Source organism: Mandrillus leucophaeus, unplaced genomic scaffold (assembly GCF_000951045.1).
Source record: "Mandrillus leucophaeus isolate KB7577 unplaced genomic scaffold, Mleu.le_1.0 Scaffold613, whole genome shotgun sequence".
In the NCBI taxonomy this organism is placed as follows: Eukaryota; Metazoa; Chordata; class Mammalia; order Primates; family Cercopithecidae; genus Mandrillus; species Mandrillus leucophaeus.
The window spans coordinates 300,315-319,843 of NW_012106620.1; positions in this window are offsets into that span (position 1 = coordinate 300,315).

Below are 19,529 nucleotides of genomic sequence, written 5' to 3' on the forward strand. Positions count from 1 at the left end.
TAAAATACTGATCCCTCGGTGGCTCACGCCTGTAATCGCAGCATTTTGGGAGGCTAAGGCAGGCGAATTACAAGGTCAGGAGATCGAGACCATCCTGGCTAACATGGTGAAACTCCGTCTCTACTAAAAATATAACAAATTACCCAGGCGTGGTGGCGGGCGCCTTCAGTCCCACCTGCTCGGGAGGCTGAGGCAGGAGAATGGCGTGAAGCTGGGAGGTGGAGCTTGCAGTGAGCCGAGATCGCGCCACTGCACTCCAGCCTGGGCGTCAGAGCGAGACTCTGTCTCAAATACACACGCGCGCGCGCACACACACACACACACACACACACACCAAACAAACAAAATAACACAGATTCCTTATTTTATTTCATTTAATCAATTTTTGTTTATTTGTTTGTTCTACTCAGATTCTTCCAATGTACAGTCCTGGTTGAGTACCACTCCTGTAAAAGTAATCAAAGTCCCACGAGGAAAAATTTACATCCAAAGATCTCTTCATTGACATATGTAGCTTTATGTTACTGTAAGAATATGAGAAATATCCTTAGTGGATAATATTACCAAAAAATAGTAAATACACATAAGAGTGAATACTTCAGGGAAGATTATACTAATTTTTATCATTTGAAAAAAATACAGATTATATTTTTCCAAAAACACTTTCTGAAGAATCAAAAATGTTACGATCCAGAAATAAAATTATGAACCAAAGATAATAGCATGATGCTGCTATGAATAAATGTATAGATTGATATCTAAAGTGTTCTGGTGCTGAGTTACTTAGAGAGAAACTCTCTAAGTTTCTGGTGATGAGTTAATACATGAGAGAAATTAAAAGACCACTAAGCTTGTAGCAAGAAGGGCATAAATTTGGCTGATTTTCTACCTTATTAGTCATACTGCAATATAATTTAGTATAGCCTGAACTAAGCAGAACTTGAGATTAACCTTGGGGTAGAGAAAAATGCAATCACTTATTATGTTCTTGTTTAAAATTCCCCAGCCACCTCCAAATCCCCAATCCCCAATCTATCCTTCTTCTCTGGCTTGTTCTGTGCCTGGAAAAACTGGCTTCTGTGCGCTATATGACCTGGGTTTCTCTGCGTGATGATTTTTGGGATTTTAAAAGAACGAGATAAGGATGTCTGTGAGAAAGTAATATAGAAAGACCTCTTGGAATAAAATGAGGATATCTGGTCCAATGTGAGTGCACACCAGAGAGCATCTGATACAGAGGGAGCTAACGCTGGTCGGCAGCTGTTTTGTAGCTTTCAACCAGCCTCTTTCCTTGATCAACAGAGTTTGATTAAAACACTTATATACAGAATGGCCATGGCAACAGAAATATATATGCATTCCAAAGCCTCGACTTCATGGCCAATTTGGCTATTAAATCTGCTGAGTGCTCAAGCTACTATTAATACTATCACAAGCCAGCAATGTACATGATTCCTGGGGAGGACCAGCAAACTACTTCTCAGGATGATTGCAATGGACATTTTTCATCAAGAAGGTAATAATTTATCTTCATCATAACCAGGCACATATTTATAAAATTCATTTTCTTTCCCTGTCTACAGTGAGTTTGCCAGTACCACCATCGGTGGACTAACACAGTGCCTCATCACAGTCATGGTATTCTATTCAACATCATGCCAGACCAAGGGTCTCAATTTAAACTACTCCAGAAAGAAGGCATCTTTGAGGAATTTGGGTTAATCTATATGGTAAAGAACCCTAGGTAGTAAACTGCTGTTTCAGGAGCCTAGAATGTGATGGAAGCAGGACCTTATCATTGTTACCCCGGCCTCAAATAAACTACAGAAGTCTGGGCTGTGACACGTATGCATATTTCATATTAATCAATTATTAATTTCCTTCACTTCCTTTCTTTCTTACCTTGTGTAGATAGCATGAGTAGTGGTTAAAGTTCCACGTGGGAGTAGGACGGGATTGGCATCACCTGGGATGACATAGTGGCTGAAAGGTCTTCTATCTTCTTTATGTTTAGGAAGATAATTCATTTAGGCTGAAAGCAAAGAAAAAGTGACACCACATAGCAAAAATGTTAAATTGGTCTGCATATTTTATATTTACTTCTATGATGTGCGACTCATCCTTCTCTTCCTACTCTGTGCCCAGGGAATTTGCAACCTACATACTCTACCACCCAGGCTTTCTAGCTTGCTGTTAAATTTTAAGACCTATTAATCCTGACACTTCACAATACTTTCTTTTTTGCAGACTTGAGTTCTCAACCAAATATATGTTAACTTCCTCAATAAAAAATGGGAACTGAAGAGACTTCTCTGACAGTGCGTTAGGGCCCTGGCATGAAACAATGCACCATCTTTATAATTTTGTGACGAATCCCTTAATATGTGATTTGTTCCACTTAAATATGTTTTTAGAGTAGGACCATAAGAGACAGTAAACATAGAAGATTTAAGGCAACCTTATTAGGCTGGGACCAGAGGCATTGCATTTAAAACTTTTATTTAAAAAATTTTATGAATTCATAATAGTTTCTCATATTCATGGATTATTTTATAGTTCAAACGAGGATGTATTCCAGATTACTGAACTAAAGAAGCATTGATAAAATAACTATTAAGAGGTGTTTATAGGATTCAGTAAAATGTGTCGTAGAAAGTAGAAAACATATTTTAGTATAATGATTTTTGAGGTCTTGAAGGTCACCAGAAAAAAATAAAAGCATAATGAAAACCTTACATTTTGGCAAATTTAAACTTAATGCTCTAAATAATAAATATTTAAGTTGTTGAACAGGGAAATGGAAGGATAGTCTGAGGAATGTTCATTTTTTACCATTTTGTGGGCAGAATGAGTAGAAACTGAAACTAGGTAAATAAGCTAGGAGGCTGCTAAGTTAGTCAGACATAGTGTAGTGAAGAGAACTCTGAACTGGAAGTTAGAAAACTTTTACTTATCTTCTCAGAGTTTCAGTTTCATCAACGTTTAAGTGAAGATAGGAAGGTCTATGTAGAATGATCCAAGGTGGTTGTAGCCATTAAATAGAATGCAGTACGAAAATGTTTTGAACATTGTAAAACACTGCACGATGTAAGTTACTATTCTCTATGTATTTGGCTGACTTCTGGAATTGCTGGACTAGCATGGTGCCAATAAAATTAGACAAGGAAGTAAGGATTGAAATGTTTCCATTTAGGAATAATTGATAGCCCACAGTAACACTGAATACGGAGATTAAAAAAAAAAAAAAGTCAATGCTGATATAAAGTTTGGAACCTCATGCCTAGGTCATGGAGAAAGGAGGCAGAATTTGATGAAACTGTTCCATTTAGTTTAGAAATACATCAGGCAGTTGGAGATGTAAAATTTTAGCTCAAAGAAGAAGTTTAGTATAGAGAGATATTTAATTTGAAGACATTCCAACTAACACACGTTGAGACTTTATGATTTGCAAGATACTACGGCATGTGAATTATCTTTTGCCACAGTAATTCTACATAACAAATCACACAAAATTCAGTGGCTTAAGACAATCATTAACTTAATGCACAAATCTGTGGTGAGTGGTTCTTTTAGTGTTGATGGGAGCTCATTCATGTCTCTGTAGTCACCTGCATATCATGTTCTGCTTTTTTTGGCTGAGATTTCTTACATGTCTGGTGATCAACTGGTTGTTGGTTGTTCTAAGATGGTCTCAGCTGCACAATTGTCTAGACACATCTCTGCTCCATATAATTCATCCTATGGCTGTCTACCCTGGGCATATTCTTATGACAAAGCAATATTGTACAAGAGCAGTCAAATGAAAATTCAGAAGGTTTCCAGAGGCCAATATTTAGAATTGACATAGTTATTTCTCCTATATTCTATCTGCCAAAGCAAGTTAAATGTCAGTCCAAAACCAAACAGAGGGAAATAAACCTTGTGTCACTATTGGAAACAATTAACATTAAAGGATATAGATAGACGGAGGAAAGACAAAATAAAGCCATTAATTAAATCAGCCCATCATGGGTCATGGTGATATTATAAGTAATTTATTAGCAAATATTCTTTTGTGTCTGTTCCAGGCACAGAGATAAAGCAATAAAGAGAGGAAAGATTTCTGCTTAATTGAGATTATCTGTTAGTGATTGAGGTCAGTTTAAAAAAAAAAAAAAAACAGACAGCAAAGTATCACTTAGTGATAAATGCTGTAGGAAATACAACAGTGATACAATTGAATGTGTCTAGGAAAGTGGTATGCTAGATTGAGTGGTTTATCTGTGTAGTTGATACAGAGTGGATAAGATATTGGTATATTTGATGATTAGAATGTAAGTAGTGTTAATGAAACCTAGACATCAAATGTTGAGTAGTAAGAGGCTATGATGGAGGTGAGCAGAAAAAACAACATGTTAATCCATGACTGATGACAATGTTCTCAGATATTATTCAAGTGAGATGAGAAATCATGAAGAATTGGAAGCAGAGGAGTATCATTACATAATTGTATATTGAAAATATTAATTTTGGATGTTATGTGGATAAGAGCGATAAGATAGGCATATTTGATAAATCTTACTATCTTTCGATTTATAAACCGTACATAAAAAATATTAATTAATTAAAAGTCAAGTTAAAATAAATGCTAAACCATAGCACAAGTATGATGCTGAGTGAAGTCAGAGGAAAGACAAATTCATTTTGACAGGAGGATCTGTGAGGACTTCATAAAAATGATAGCATTTGAACTAAACATTGAAGTATGAATAGAAATTCAGTATGATGAAAAGGACATGAAAGGCATTCAAGGTACAAGGAGACAGCGACAGCTAAGGGATTGAAATTTTAAAAATGCATTTGTGTGCAGGTGTTATTTAGGCAAACAATGATCAGATTTCAAATTCATATAAGCATGTCCCTGATGTTTTATGTGTGGCAACACAGCAGATTGTTCAGCACAATGTTAATGTTTTGTTCTTAGACTGTTTTGTGTACAAACCTTATGATTTATTTAAAATGTGCTATGATTTTTCCTTTCTAGCTGCAGTGTTACAGTTATTCATCATAGGAATTTCAAGAAAATGTCCAGGTAGTTGCAATTTCCAAACCACGAGTAGCTAGTATATTTCAACATCATAAATTCTAAAAATAAAAATATTAATATCTGTGTATAAAGATGATTACCAAAAAAAGATCATATGTAAGGCTTCCAAAGAAAGGAAAGTCATTGTTTGAATTTTTGACGAGACTGGAAAATGAAGGTAGATATTCAAAATATAGAATTTGAAATCTGTACTTTATAATCAGAAGAACATGCTATGAAGTCAGGTTTCTTTAAATAATTAAGTGTTTTGAGTTTTCCTTTTCTCTCATTTCTTTATTTACTTCTCTAATCCTCTCTCTCTTTCTTTCTCCTCTTTCTCATCTTTCTTTTTTCCCTTTCCTCTCCCTCACCTTTACTTTCCCCTTTCCTTTCTCCTCTCCCTCCTTTTTCTTCTGTTACCCAGAAATCTCCTGCTTTGCAGTAAATTTTGCTATAGACCCAGGCACACTTATTCAACAACGTTCTATTGTCATCACTAGTTAGTGATGATCACAGGTTAATTTTTTATGATTACCTTTATTTTCTTAATCACTACCTGCTCTAATAGAATAATTATTGTGATTTTTAAAATAACTGTTGAGGCTTAACGTTGAAACAACAAATTTAATATTAAATTTAAAACTCAAAAAATAAATCTCTTGAACTGCATGTGAATGGAATCTCAGAATGCACTTTTGTTTCTGTCAGAATATTACATGTTGTTGCATATAGCTGCAGAGATTTTTGTTTAATTTGATCATCACTCCACTGAATGAATATACTTTCGTTTTCAGTAGGCATTTTACTCTTGATGGGTTTTGGATTGTTTCCAGTTTAGTAAGTTTAAAATTAAACCTTCTGTACACATTTGTCCATATGCCTTTTGGTGAATTTAAGTATTCAACTATGTTGGGAAAATACCTAGCAGCTAATTGCTGAGTCATATGATAAGTATGTGTGGACTTCAGCTGATACTGCCAAGCTTTCCTTTTGATTTATTTATTTATTTTTTTGAGATGGAATCTCACTGTGTCATCCAGGCTGGAGTGCAGTGGCATGATCTCGGCTCACTGCAACCTCTGCCTCCTGGGTTCAAGTGATTCTCCTGCCTCAGCCTCCTGAGTAGCTGGGAGAGATTCTCCTGCCTTAGCCTTGTGAGTAGCTGGGATTACAGGTACGCGCCACCATGCCTGGCTAATTTTTGTATTTTTAGTGGAGACAGAGTTTCATCATGTTGGTCAGGCTGGTCTGGAACCCCTGGCCTCAGGTGATGCACCCGCCTTGACCTCCCAAAGTGCTGGGATTACAGGCTTGAGCCACTGCGCCAGGCCACACTGTAAAGCATTTTTTTTAAGTCATTGTACCAACTTATACTTCACATGGTAATATATGCATTCTGCTATCTCCACCTTCTGTCCAACACTTGGTATTTTCAGTCATTCTGACATTAGATATTCTGTTGGGTTTTTAGAGTTTCCTCATTGTCATTCTAATTTGCATTTCTTATATGACAAATGAATTTGAAAAATTTTCTATATGTATATTGGCCATTTTCATATATTTTTTCATAAAGTACCTGTTCTAATATATAAACTATTTTAAAATTGAATTGACAGAGCTCTTTCTATTGATTTACAGCAATTTTTGTATATTCTGGATACAGTTCTTAATAGTGTAAGTACTGTAAATACCTTCTTCAAGCCTGTGGCTTGGTTTTAATAAAATCTGATTTATCAAGCTTTTGTTTTAAGAGTAGTGGTGAATGTTTCCCCCAGCCTATGGTGTTCTACATGTCTGGACTGACAAGCACTCTGCAAAATATTTGAGAGGAGCCCTTGGCATACCTTCAGAGTTCTCTTTCTGTGTAGCTCTCTCTTCTTTGTTACTCCCTTCTACTAGCCTTGATCTACTCTGCCTACTGCCTGGGTATCCTCAGACACCTCGCTCCATATTCTTTATCCAAGGAGTTCATTGGGTTCCAACTGGGTTGCTTCTCCTTGTGGTATGGCTTGAATATTCTCTCAGGCAATGAGCTAGTGCAATTGCAATTACAGGTTTCTCCAAGATTGCTTCTCTCAAGGAACCATTGTTTATTGCATGCCATTGAACATAAGAACTAAAAGTAGATCTACCACTTGACCCAGCATCTACCCAGAGGAAAATAAGTCATATGAAAAAGACTTGTACATGAATATGTTTAGCAGCACAATTTGCAATTGCAAAAATATGGAACCAGCCCAAATAAACAATGAGTGGATAAAGAAAATGTGACACACACACACACACACACACACACACACACACACCATGGAATACTACTCACTACTCAGCCATGAAAAGAACAGAATAATCTCATTTCCAGCAAGGATAGAGTTGGAGACTATTATTCTAAGTGAAGTAAATCAGGAATGGAAAACCAAACATCATATGTTCTCACTTATAACTGGGAGCTAAGCTATAAGAATGCAAAGGCATAAGAATGACACAATGGGCTTTGGAGACTTGGGGACATGGGTGAGGGTAGGGTGAGGGATAGAAGACTACACATTGGGTACAGTGTACATTGCTTGGATGATGGGTGCATCAAAATCTCAAATATCACCACTAAAGAACTTATCCATGTAAACAAATACCACCTGTTCCCCAAAAACCTATTGAAATAATTTTTTTAAAGTATTTTTTAAAATTTTACTTTAAATTCTGGGATACAAACGCACAATGTGTAGGTTTGTTACACAGTTATAAGTGTGCCATAATGATTTGCTCCACCTATCAAGCCATCATCTAGGTTTTAAGCCCCACATGCATTAGCTATTTGTCCTAATGCCCTCCTTCCCCTTACCCCCCACCCCCTGCCTGGCCCTAGTGTGTGTTGTTCCTCTCCCTGTGTCCATGTGTTCTTACTGTACAACTTCCACTTATGAGTGAGAAAATGTGGTGTTTGGTTTTCTGTTTCTGTGTTAGTTTGCTGAGGATGATGGCTTCCAGTTTCATCCATTACCTGCAAAGGACATGATCTCATTCCTTTTATGGCTGCATAGTATTCCACAGTATATATATATACCACATTTTCTTTATCCAGTCTATCTTTGATGGCCATTTGGGTTGGTTCCATGTCTTTACTATTGTAAATAGTGCTGCAATAAACATACATGTGTATGTGTCTTTATAACAGAATCATTTATATTTTTCTGAATATATACCCAGTAATGGGATTGCTGGGTCAAACGGTATTTCTAGTTCTAGATCCTTGAGGAATTGCCACACTGTCTTCCGTAATGGTTGAAATAATTTACACTCCTTTCCCACTAACAGTGTAAAGCATTTCTATTTCTCCATAGCCTCACCAGCATCTTTTGTTTTCTGACTTTTTAATAATCACCATTCTGACTGTTGTGAGAGGGTATATGTTTGTGGTTTTGATTTGCATTTCTCTAATGATCAGTGATGTTGAGCTTTTTTTATGTTTCTTGGCCACATAAATGTCTTCTTTTGAGAAGTGTCTGTTCATATGCTTTGCCAATTTTTTGATGGGTTATTTGTTGTTATTGTTGTTGTTTTTCTTAAAAATTTGTTTAAGTTCCTTGGAGATTCTGGATATTAGACTGTTGCTAAATGGGTAGATTGCAAAATTTTTCTGCCATTCTGTATGTTGCCTGTTCACTCTGATGAAGTTTCTTTTGTTGTGCAAAAGCTCTTTAGTTTAATTAGATTCCATTTGTCAATTTTGGCTTTTGTTGCAATTGCTTTTGATGTTTTCATCATGAAGTCTTTGCCCATGCCTATGTCCTGAATGGTATTACATAGGTTTTCTTCCAGAGTTTTTATGGTTTTGGGTTTTACATTTAAGTCTTTAATCCATCTTGAATTAATTTTTGTATAACGTCTAAATTGTTAAAATCACCTCAGTAAATAACAACTACTTTGGGAGAGATACTTCCATGTTATATAAATACCCTGTTTCTTCAAGATAAGTGTTTCTGAAGGTCTTTTTTTTTTTTTTTCTTTGTTTTTTTCAGAACCTCACTCTATCACCCAGGCTGGAGTGCAGTGGCTTGATCTTGGCTCAGTGCAAGCTCTGCCTCCCAGGTTCACACCAGTCTCCTGCCTCAGCCTCCCGAGTAGCTGGGACTACAGGCGCCTGCCGCCATGCCTGGCTAATTTTTTATTTTTTTAGTAGAGACAGAATTTCACCATGTTAGCCAGGATGGTCTCGATCTCCTTACTTCGTGATCCGCCCACCTCGGCCTCCCAAAGTGCTGGGATTACAAGTGTGAGCCACCGCTCCTGGCCCTCAAAAGCCATTTTTATATTTACCATTACATGTGACATCACAAGAATCTTTCCTCTGAAAAGAAACAGAACTTGAAAAAAAGAGGAACTCATTGTTTTGTGTATTTTACCCCTATTTTTGGTCAAGTGGGAGAATAAATCCAGTCTCTGTTTTTCCATCTTGGCTTAAAGCAGAAATCTGTCTCATGATTTGTGTTGTTTTATGATCAGACACACACAGATTATCTAAGGCTTTACATTTTATCTTCTTTCCTTTTCTCTTTCCATTCTATGCTATCTTTGTGATATCTCCTATGTTCTCTCAGTTTTAACTACTAACTCTCAACTTACATCATAGAAATGACAGAATGGATAAAAATAGTTTCAAATTGGAGTCTTCAGTGTATCTGGGATTTTTACTGTTTCCATAGAACTATTCAAACATGGTGCTAAGAACACCCAAATGGAGCTCCTCAGGTGAGAAAGACAGAATTTCAGCCATTTCCATAGTCAACAGTCCTCCACTTATCACAGACAGCCCTTATGGAAGCCTTCTTACCTGGTATCTCTGCATTTTCCCAATTAATAAATTCTACTTATAAGCACCAGATAATTACTTTGCATGGAGATATGTGGATTGCATATTTTCTCTGATTATCCTGTTGTTTTCTATTGACTTGTTTCAACTTTGTCTCCAAAATCTTGCATTCTATGACCTTATATATAAATTCTTTGCTAGACAGACTTTAGCCTTTTGACCACTTCATCTCTAGTTTTTGAAAAAATACTTCTGTTTTAATTACTAATCTAAGTGTCTCCTACTCTATGAAGACTGACATGGTTAATTTCTATGTGATCCCAATAATAACATTGAAATAATTTTTATAAAGGAAAATTTATAGATAAAATTAAATACTATTAAGGACAGTTAATAGTTATTTATTGTAAGGCAGTTTAAATGCTTCCTTACAGTAGCAAAAGATCTGTCTCTTTTAAAAAAAAAAGAAAAGTTGCTTTAAGAAACTTATTCTTACCCAGGACTGAGTCTTGAGGATCCAGGAATGAATAGACCAATGTCTCTAGCTTGGTGAAGATACTTGCTAAAATTTTCTTGAACCATTATGGTTGTTAAGACAATTTTTGCTGAGCAGAAGAAAAATTCTGATTTTTGTTTGAGGAGACATGGATTTCGATCTTCATTTTGAGAAGATATATCTCTAATGTGATGTAAAATTATTGCTATGTCTATTGATGACAGATATGAAAATATTAGTTATGTTTTTTGGTTATGTCTGCTAGTGAAGAAAATGCCAAAATTCAGGAAATACTACTGTTTCAGACCCAATCAGTGCTGCAATTCCCTTAGGTAACTGTTGGTTGGAAGGTCAAGCTAAACTAAGGGAAGGGGTTTAGGAAGTTGAACTACATTGATTTAGGGAAAGGCTAGAGTTAGTTTTTTGGTTTTGTTTTGTTTTGTCTTTTCAGGATGATGCTCAAATTTTATTAGAAATGACCTTTACCCTTTGAAGTTCATGGGTAACTCTTGCTTCTGACTATTAGCATTAGGAATGGGGATAACTAAATTTTTAATTAATTTATTATAAAAATGTATGTATGCACAACACATTGAGAAGGAAAATGAGTTAGTTACAAACTCCACCAAAGTGAATACTTGGGTGGAACCTTCCCAGACAAAATGCACAATAATCATGTTGCAAATTATAGCCCTTAATTATCTGGTTATATACAATGTAGGAATGTAATTCATTCTTTGAATCCCCTGTCTAAATGAGAAAATAAAATAGCTTCCCTTTTTCCATTTTTTATCTTTGTCCATTTTTTATCTTGTTTATCCATTTTTTATCTCTTGTGAATTATGCATTCACAGCTTCCACCCGAAATGTAAACACTAGATATTGTCATATTTGTTGGTTTAATGTTTTTATAATTTTAACTTTTTTATTATTACTGTTTTTCAACTGTTTGAACATAACTTTGAGTAGTGATTTTTTTTTTTCTTTTTTCTACAGCAGCCAGCAGCATGTTCTTCTGTGATGCATTCAAGGTCACAGTCTCTCTACCCTTGCCTGCTGTACATAGACAGAGCAATAAAACAGGTAATACTCTTACTCAATTGAGGTGCAGATCTTATTTCTGCTGAACATCTGTGCGGTATGAATCTCCATATTATACCCTAAACACCAATTTTTTGGTAATATTATCGACTTCGCCTCTTTGCATTTTTATTTACATTGATATGACTCAATTGGGATATGCTGTTGTTGAGCCATGCATAATTTTTAATGACATAAAATGTAGGAAAAACCATACCAATATTAGAAAAACGTCAGCTTGAAGCAATACCATTTCTAATAAAAAACAACTTAGAGAGGAAATAAATATTAGAAAATAAGCCTCTTCTCTATTTAAAGAGTCACACTTAGGGAAAAAAATGAATCATCATGTCGTAATGAAAACAGATCATTTTCAGTAATATTAGAACCATGCCTCTTTCCAGCCTTTGCTCTTTTCTAAAGACTGCATTTCACTTCAATGTTGATTTCTAAAATAGACGAATTAGAATTATATAAACCAAAGGCAAGAAGCATCAATAGGGAAAGGGGTAGCAAGCTTAGCAAAATACATATTATTATTTTCAGGCTGATAAATATTTAATTTTTTTTGAATTAGAACTTATTTATTTTCAGGCTTAGAACACTGAGATAGACACAGCATATAAGTGGAACACATGTCATTCATTTGTTTTTTTTTTTTTTCTTGTTGATAAGTATAAGTAAATGTATTTGTACTGGATACAGGGACACATAAATGAAGTAGTTGGGTAAAACTTTTAGAATATTTAATGTGTTATTAATTCCTGCTGTCCCTTTTACTGGAGAGACAAGTGATCCCTCAATTATTTTATTTTCATAGATGCAAAAAGGTGTGCCAAAGCCTCAGTCTAGTGTTTTTCTTCTTATAACACTAACTATATAAACTGCCATTTATAGTCCATAAAGAAAAACATAATTTACCTTGATTACTTGTCCAATAATATTATTTTCTGTTACATACAAACACGTACACGCACACACAATCAGAAAAATAGGAACTTTGTTTTTGAAAATTATACTCAAACAAGATGAAATGCCTTTTAAAATTCACTGGTATTTTTTCCCTAAAGGAGCAGCTTTATGCTTAGTCAGTACTTCTCACATAGTAGACACTAAATTGATGTTCAGTATGAGAGGGGATAAATTAATATTTTCTCTGAAATCTTTGCAAACACCTTCAGGGAAATCCTCTGTGCTCTCATCATGCGCAATTCATAATGGTCACTTGACTGGATCAGTGCCATGTAATGGAGATACGCGAACTTGAAATTGGACCATAAGCTAATGGCATCACTATGCTGTTCTTAATTTAGATTTTGTAGTTTGACTGAGATGTGGAACACTTTGCCAGAGAAATACACTGATGAAAATTATAAAATTGAAAACAAAATTTCTATGAGAAAAGCCTAATTAGTCAACTGTGTTTTAGTGGGTATAACTGCAAATGTGTATGACCACAAGGTATTTAATGGTAATCAAATCTGTAATTGTGAAGTCAGCCCTAAAGAGACAGTGCCGCATGTTTATATTGTATGATTTTGGGGGCCTTGGTGAAAAGTAAATCAGTATTAAATAACAATTAGGCAGTAAAGTTATTTTTATTGACCAATTTAAGCAGTTGTTTGTTAGGTTTCAAATAAATATTTTGAGCTCTAAAGCTATTGATTGTCATGTATTGTAAGTTACTAAACTTATGGTTATTTATCAAGGCAATATTTTACTTTTTTGCAGCAAAGCAACTTAAGATGTAAAATGATTCTACTTTTTTTTCTGCCATAAAGGCTTCTGATTATCATTATTCCATGAACTGAATTTTATTGCTAGGCCTTAAAAAACTACTTAAAATTTATCCAGTTAAGAAAATAACACACTATACTGATTCTTTCAATGGCACTGAATAAGTCAGTGAAACATGCTACTTATTCATCAGTTGAGATCCTTCTGAAAGAGTGGTGGCATAAAAATAAATAAATAAAACCTCACAATCATAACAAAGACAGTGACAGAGACCAGACAGACTCCATGATTTACCAATACAACATGTTAAAAATGGCAATTAAAGAAATATTCCATATAGATTTTATTTCTGTCTCTACAAAAATAAAGTCATACTTGACTGTGGTCACTGACATTTTTCAATGTTATGGGCCATTTTCCCATGCTAGAGAGAGGGTTGGGATTTTCTAAGTAGACATGTTTGCAGATTTTATGGAGTAATAAAATATTCAATGAATGGATTATAAAGCACTTGATAAAATTTTAGAGGCATATAAATACTAAGAGATGTCGTCTCTTGGGAAAAAAAGGAAACACACACACACACGCACATTCTAAACTTACAGCACCTTTGTTTGTCTTTTTTTGATGGGGGAAGGAGTGAGAGGGGGCAGTGAGGAGCGAGAAAATACAAAACAGAAAAGGAAAATGCACATGGGATCTTTTAAAGCAGTTTGCACACTTTCAGAAGTACAGAAATAATTACAGGTTTTTTTGGCAAATAACTGCCTTTCACTGAGATCTCCTTTATTATTATTAGTAAATAATACTTGAAACTATTATTCAACGTTTTTAAAAGAAGAGTACTATTTTAATGTTATAAGCAATTGGTAAAGATTCTCGTTTGTTCTGTTGTTTTGATTTTTTCTACTGACAGTTTTATCTTAGACTCATTGTCTCCCATCTCTCCTCACGGTTTTAGTATCATTTATCAGAAAGGGCTAGTACCAATTGCATGAAAATCTATAGCTTGTTTTTGTATTTATGTAAATTAATATTAAAACACAGAGCTTGCTGAAGTTTGTATGTAATGCCAAAAATACATATTTAAGATGCAGAGGAAACCACCCAGGGAGCAGGAGATCGGAAGGTTCTTTGCAGAGTGTACTGTCAGAAGGGTGGCAGACAGGTCCTTTGAAGCTAATATACTCAGATTTCCTGGGGCTGCTGCCGTCTTCCACAGGAGCAGCCTCTGAATAAGAAATATTTCTGTCTAATCCTGCTGAAGACAGATAAGTCTGCCAATTGAAACTGTAAAGCCTTGACAGCCAACGGCATTGGTTTTGTAACAGCAAAAGACTGATGCTGAAATACCAGAAATGGAACAGCATTCTCTGACAGCAAGAAACTAACATGTTTGACAAGAAATTGGAATCATGATCATTTCTAATCAAACAAGGTGTCTGTTCATTCAAAGCATCAAATTTACCTTTATTTCCAAAGATAAAGATTCATTTCATTACTGACATGTTCTTTTTTACCCTTATCAAGTTAAAAAACTTACAGGCACGTATGTGTGATACATTCTATCTGGGTAACGACCTTTGTTATTTTTCTTTTAATAAAGATGATAATAAAAATAATACAATGTTTCCCACATAGTCCTCAATCACAATGCCGCACCCATTTATTTAATCTGCTCCGTTTAACCAAGTATCTGCATATTTCAGATTTTAAATATGTTTTCATTCCAATAACCATTAAATTTGAGATCCTTTTAGATCTTCCCCTCCATCATTTTATCTTATAACCCATCCAGTTGTAACCCATTAGTCTTAAACACCTTTTTGATAGATTAGATTGCGGATTGGCTTGATACAAGCCATAAAAGAGAAACCATTTTAAAATGTGGTATCAGAAAATTAACTAAATTTAGTGAATGAATAAAATGGAACTTATTTACTCTGTCTATTATTAAATGTAGGTAGCACTGATTTTGTGTAATCCCCTTGGGCATTTTTCTCCAAGTTTTAGTAAATTGCATAATAATATATTGGAATCAAAACAATGCTATTTGGAGCAGAATTTTGTTACGTGGAAAAGGCTTAGAGATTCTTTCCATGAATTTTAAGAACAATTGTCAAACATATTCCAAATGGATAGTAAACTTTATTTTATATATTAGTGCATGTTTATTAAATGGTGTTATAATGAATGGCATTTACTTTTGTCAGATATCTCTAAATTAAGAAATTATATAAATATTCTTCAATTAACACTGCTCTTAATAGTTTTAAAAAATAAACTCTGATAAGTATGCTTTTATCAATAGTTACAAAGGCATCGTCATATGCACACACACAAACACACACACATACACTAATATATTTTGGCAGAGTACAAATTTAAGGTATAATGAAATAGAACTTCAACATAGTTTACATCTTATTTAGAATTTTGGCAGTCACATAATATTTTATAAACAATGAGAAAACAAACCACTGACAAAAATTCTCTTTTTGTAATCATGAGTGTCAACTCAATTACATCATTTTATGAGCATAATTTGTACAACAAATCCAACTCCAGAAATGCAGCATTTCTAAAACAGGTATTGTGAAACATAGGTAATTTGCTTTGTTTACATTCTTTAATACTTAATTCTATTTTTGCCAACAGGGTTGTTAGGTCTATGATTTGAGAAGAAATCAGTAAAATGGTAAGTTTCTATAAATTAGTTGTATTTTAAGAATTTTTTTAGTTGTAAATGATATATTTTCCATGGATAGGGCTAGGGCTTGGGAGTCAATAAATATAACTGAAAATCAAGATTCTACAATGCATTAGTTCCCTGTCTCCTTATAGTAATAATTCTACATCTCATTTTTTCCTATCTGAAAAATTGGTGTGTTAGTAGCTTTACTTTGAACCTAACCTGTATTCACTAGAGGAATTTAACATAAGTGTGAAGATGTGGCATGAGGGAAAAGGAACGGAACAAATCCCGAGAAAAACTTTAGGTACATGCCTTGTTTAGTCAAAACTGTTACAATGAGAAAATGGAAATGGTTTCATTTTTATGCTAATTGTTTTCATACTAATCTTTTTATCCAGTTACCTTGATGTGATGCTGAATGTCTAATAGTTCGCTACAATAAAATAGGGAATATCTGACTTGCAGATAGATCTCTGAGATACTCTAAGCACAAAATGGCAAAATGTGGGTACCAAAGTTGTGGTAAAAGTTGGTTGAATTTCATCAAGCTATTTCAGTAATGCACAGGTTTGATCAGACTGTTTTACATGAAATATTCAGATTATTTTTTCACTCAACACTTGCACAGCATGCCTGTTTTAGGTCAGGAAATGTGCTTAAGATGAACACTATTGAATAAAATATAGTCTTTGCCTTTAATAATGTCACACTGTGGTTATGTTACATAATAATATATAACATATAATAACATATAAATAGAGATAGTCACTCAATGATCAGTTTTCTCATAGTGCTAATTTGATAATTCAGAGGCAGTTTGAAAATTTTGAAGAGGCTAGGGAAGCTTTCATGGAAGGAAAGGCCCATCACGTGTAGTAGGAGTCGGGGAAAGGAGGAAAATGTTTTGTGCAATAGGGTGTCTCTCTGCTTCTCCTGTAGACTATGAGGGAATTTTGAAAAGAAAGAAGTGAAAGAATAAAAAGGAAATAGGACCTTTCTTGCTAGAACCTAGAGTGAAGATATTATCTGGTTAATTGTCTCTACATTTCTAGTTACTTTGTAACTCTAATTCTGGATGACCTTGTTCAAGAGGTTTAATTCTTTTCCTCATTTTTCTGAAAGTGCATGACCTTTAATAAACCTGTGGAAAAATAGACCTTGACTTCACTCTCTTCTTTGTAAGTAGTGTTTCATTTTTACCACCACTCCTACTAGCTCTAGCTACCTTTGAATCCGTATCATCACTACCGCTGCTCATTTTAATATAAAGAATTAATTGTTTAGACTTTTTATTGGGATATTTCCTGTTTACAGTCTCAAATACTGTGCTTCACTTTGAATTTTTCATGAGTTTCTATGGTTTCAGTTATTACCAGTGACTTCCAATATGGTATCACTTGGCTTGAGCTTTAGACACAGGCTTCAGGCTGTGCACTGGATGTCAGCCTGTGGATGTACTATGGGCATCTCAAACATCACATCTTCCAGGCCAAACATTATTCATCATCCTCTATTCACTATATGCATTCTGCCACCTAATTCTGTCAAGTATATTTTTAAGTATATATTATTATTCCTATTATTATATTTTCTTTATTCTTGCTTTTATTTATGGAACTCCAGACCTCATCATTTTTGCCTCGGTTATTGTAGTATTTTTTCTCGTTTACTTCAGTTATTACAAAATGCTTAGTTTTCTAATCCCCACAGGGCTCTCTAATTCTCTTCTGTGAACCTGTTTTTCATGATGGAAAAAGAAGTCACTTCAGCTTAAATCTCATGCCCAGACAATGTCTCCCACTTACCCTTCTTTTCACATTTTTCTATTGACTCCATGCATAGGTCTTCCCTCTCATTCCTTGAAGATTTTAGCAGCTGTCTCCATGTTGATCTTCAACATCCTCCTTGCCACATTACTTGATTTCAATATCCAGATGCATTGTTTTTATTAGGGCTTGTTCTAACAGTTCTTTGACTTTCTTCCTGAATGCCTACTAATCTACTCATATTGAATAGCTCAGTCCTATCTATAATGAGGTCTGAGATTTGTCATTAACAATAAAAGTTCATCTCCTCCATAATCTCAATTTCTAGCACGCAGATTTCAATCTACTATATTGCTAGATGACTTCTTAACCGCTGAACTTCACCAGTTGTTTGAGCCTGCCTAGGGCATGCAATTTATCCTTTCATTATTCCTCGTCTTAGGACTTTTCTTGCCCTTCTTTGCCAGTTTAAATTACTATACTCTCAAAGCTATTACTACTCCCTCCATTACACTAACTTGCCTGGCAAAACCTCAATACTAGGGGAAAAAAATACAGTTTCTACCCACTCTGTGCCTATACCATGACAGATGAATGTAGCTTGAGGCAAAATAAATAAATAAATAAATCACACAACAATCTGATTATTCTTTCTTTATATTAAGATCACTAACTTCAAATGTGCTTTAATCCATTCACTCTCCTATTCTCCCCAATGACTCTGTCATAGTTTCACATTTCCACTCAGTCTTCCAGTATCTCCTCTCCCATTACTTCCAGCTGATTCCCTACATCTTATTTCAGAGTTACAATAGAAGCAATTTTAAAAAGGCCTTCACAAGCATCCACTGTCACATCTCCTTACCTGTGACAACATCTATACCCTCTCTGCATTCCTGTTACTGACGTCAGACTGCTTGAGTAGCTACCTAAGGCCAACAGCTTCGCTTGTGCACATCTCTTGTCTATTCAAGGACATCTCATCATCTACTGTTACTTCTACTTGCTGTTTATGTCAGCAGTCAAGCACGCTTAAATTTCTTGTAAGCTAAAGACAATCATCTCTTTATGACATATCTTCTATACCTCAATTATTTGATTTTCTTGACAATAACAACCTCAGAATTGGACAAGGTCTCCATTTTACCCCTCTCTCAGTCTTTCTTGAAATGACTTTAATAAGGTTCTTTACTCCTGTTCTTTCAGTGTAATGGTTCTTTAAAAGCTCACCAATAATCTCCATGATATTCAATCTTATGGTCAGTTTTAAGTCCTCATTCATTGGATCTCTTAGAAGCATTAATCGGCAGCATTAATCACCTCCTCCATTAATACAATCTCACCAGTCTGCTCTCTGGAGCCCATATTCTCATTTATAGTTCTATTCTCATGTCTTTTTTACATTTTTTTTCTTATTTCCTTGCTACAGTCATCAAACTCTTCTGTTTTTGTTTTTATACCCTTTCCTGGTGATGTCATCTGGCTTCTTAGCTGTAAACATCAACAATATGCTGTGAATCTCCAAATTTTATCTTCAACCTAGATTTACCTCCTTCACGCCACACCTGTACACTTTGCTGCCTATTTGACTTCTTTACTTTCATGTCCAATGGGCATCTCAAACATGGCACATCCCTTCTATGCATCCTCCTGGTACTACCTGCTGCTCCTGCAATTGTTCTCAACTTGATTTGGAAACACATCCCACAACTTTTCGCCTCTATATTTCTCTTGTCCAGAATCCTAAAGTCATCAATTTTATCTCCTACTTACCAACACATCTGTTGATATAGATCATCTGAAAATCTTGTCAGTTGGATCATTTTTCACCCTTCCATTGATATCATCTGGTCCAAGGTACAATTGTTCCTCACTCTGAT